This window comes from Simochromis diagramma, unplaced genomic scaffold, assembly GCF_900408965.1.
Source record: "Simochromis diagramma unplaced genomic scaffold, fSimDia1.1 OVJJ01000308.1, whole genome shotgun sequence".
NCBI classification, from domain to species: domain Eukaryota; kingdom Metazoa; phylum Chordata; class Actinopteri; order Cichliformes; family Cichlidae; genus Simochromis; species Simochromis diagramma.
This window is the reverse complement of record NW_024386785.1, coordinates 1526667-1529888: the sequence shown is the minus strand read 5'-3', so window position 1 is coordinate 1529888 and position 3222 is coordinate 1526667.

Sequence of the window (3222 nt, the reverse complement as noted above, 5' to 3'; positions counted from 1 at the left end):
CAGTCATGCTGGCCTCTGGCCATCCTACTGGCCAAGAAGACTCTTTAGTAATGTACTGCCCGACCAATCAAGACTGTGGAATTCGCCAGAATTGTGAATAATTTACTAGAAGTGAATATAAACGAATATAGCATTACGTTTTGAATACATTCCAGCACAGGCACACAGGCAAGGTCTGTAAATAAGTAGGTTGACTGTAGAATTTTTCAACAGAAAAAATCTCCAAAAGTGGAGTAACAGGCATTTTTCAGGACCACAAGAACCTAGACGCTGGGGTCCTGGAGTCAACACCTGGATACAAACTTTGACGTTTATTGGTGCAGCGCTTTATCGACAGACCTTGCACATACATATACAGCCATGCTTTACAGCACCATGCTAAACATGCCCAGGGGGAAATACTGTGCAGAGCTACAAGCCCAGTGCCATGTAAAGACCGGACCGGATCACATCAGAACTGGACCGGACTTGGACCAAATCCGGACTGAAAACAACCCGGCAAAGAATTTTAGCCGGACCGGACTCAAGAACTCTTAAGACTTGTGGCCATAATTGTAAACAACAAAAAAAGAAAGATAATAATGATGACAAAGTATAAAAAAAGAATACAAAAGAAAGGAAAAAAATATTGAAATGTTAACATGTAATAAGAACTTTGTGGATTTGACGGTATGGATTTTAAAGAGCTGAACTTGTATACTGAACGTTATGCTACATCAGAATCTGGAGGAAGAGCAAGAGCCAGGAGGCAGAGCGACGGTTCAAGCCAAACCAAGACCGTCCCCTCACCATCGGATCAGGCCCAGACCCAACCAAACTGGATTCAACTGGAGTCTGTTGTGTTAGAAGCTCTGTATGTGGAAGATGAGGAAACAAACTGAACTTTTTGGTGCTTTTATTTGCCAAACTGGTTGTTTGTTTGAACAGATTTCCAGAGCGGCATTGGATGGAGGTTTGTCCTGAAGGTTTGGGTAGCGTTTTAGGCAGCGCTTCAGATGGAGTCTGAGCTTTTGTTGCCTCATCCAGGGCTTTCACACACCTAAGTTCTAAAACCTTACAAGTAAAAATTATGCTCATGAAGAAGTTTGGAACTACTGCAACTCAAAAAAGCTCTGTGTGAAAAGCTCTTATTCTCTGTGTGAACGTCGGCCTTTCCAACATGGCAACAATGCACCCTTCAACCTCCCAGTCCCACCTGTGTGGTAGAACATTTTCACATCATGAAACTGGCTTGTAAATATTGCCCAAAGCTCAGTTTGGGATGTAGTTTGATTGCATAGGTATTTGGCCTTTTGAAAACTAAAAACACAAACTAACCTCTACTCAACAATGATTTGAGGCAGATTTTAATCTTCTAGTTCTGTCGAACTATATGACATCCAGCAAACAACTTGCACCAGAACTGTTCGGTCAAAACTAATGTTGTGTAAATGTGTGCCAGTGGAAGACTGGTATGTATTTTTTTGCTTTCCCCTTTTAAATAAGATGCAAACTGCTTCAGGGCCTTTCACGTTTAAGCTTCTAACAGGAACAAGATTTTAGGTCCCCAACTTTTTTGGTGTGTTTAAATATAGTTCAAAAACCAGAAAAGTTCTTGCAAATTTCTGCCAACTTACAGCTGATTGCCAGAAAATGTCATTAATGTTAATGTTTAAAAAAAATGTTTGATGAGAGGTTTGACTGAATGTAGACCGTAAAGTGTAGACCATTTTTATACACAAGAGGAAAACTAATAGGTAAAAAAAAGTTGTACACACACATGGTGTTTGAAGATTTAAATTGAGAATGAGAAATAACCCAGAAAGCATATCTTTAGCGTAAGATGGTGTCCAGGTTAGTAACCTGCAGGTTAGTCCTATATGCAAACCACAGAAAACCTGAAACATCAATGGTTTTACCAAGCTGTGAAAAGAAACTCAACGGGGTTGTCAAAACTTAAAGCCAGTTTTTTTGCGTGAAAATGTTCTTCCACCATGAAGCATCTGTCTTTTGGCTCTCTGCGATGCCATAGAGCAACCAAGCACCTTTTGTTTTTTCTTTCTTGCTGATGTTTCACTGTCGTTTGAATCTTTGGGGCCAAAAGGACCTGAGTGAGGGAGGGAGGATTGAGGAAAAGGAGGAAAGGGTCCTGATAAAAGACTGCCTTTAAGATGATTAATTGTAGAACAGGGAGGGAAGCCACTACCATACCAATACCACTGTTCACCAACCTGTATGTGTGTGTGTGTGTGTGTTTTCCTGCTGCTGCTGCAGTGGAAACTCAGCCATTAAATCACTGATCGTATCTGCAGCTCAATTAAAAATCTTTTTCTTTGTAGTTGCACCGTTTAAATCACCTGATCTGTATCTTTGATGCGTTTGAAATCTCAAATCAGATCTCCAGTCTTTTTGTAAAAAAAATAATGAAAATCTCAGCTCGCCCTTTAAACTCAAAGTCATCAAGAACAGATAAATCGGATATAATTCAGCGCATCGTGTTTGATCAGGCTTCACCTTTCTGTTGATGCGATGAGGTGGAGGAGAGAAGAAAACCAGCGAATACTGGGAAAAAAAAGGTGCTGGGCGATGCATATAAACTGTAAGGCAGGAGTAAACTCCCTCTGCATGCTGAAAAGTGAGGAAGAGGAGAAATTACTGTTGAACTGCAGAGAGAAGGGGTATTTTTGTGCCAAAAGGTGAAAAAGAAAACCTGAATTCCTTCAAATGTAAATAGGAGAAATAAATGTTAGAGTAACACAGGAGGTTGAGGATGAAAGCGGGAGGTCAGATTCTCTTTTTGCATGCTAAAGTGTGAGGAGGAAGGATGGAGGGAGATGCTGCCGGAATACTGAGAGGGAGGAGAGAGGGAGAATACTGATCAGGCCGAAAAAAGATGGAGGCAACGTCATCCATCAAACCAACTGGGGAAGGAAAGGTCTCTGAGAAGAAGAGGAGGCAAAAACGCTTCATGCTCATTTCAGTTACTCGTGCGAACGTAAAATTCATTATAGAGAGAAATCAGAGGATGGAAGGTAAAAGTTTTAGGGGCAGGAATGACTAAAGGTGTGCAGGGGCAAATACTAAAGACTGTTTCTGTTATACCTGCACTCCTAGTGTCATGGCAATAGTTGCATAACATGAATCTGTTTTTAGCATTGGTGCCAATGTAGCTTTTTTATGTTAGCATGAACATTAAACAGCACAAGATGTGACTTTAAAATTATAGCTTTTTAGTTTTATGCT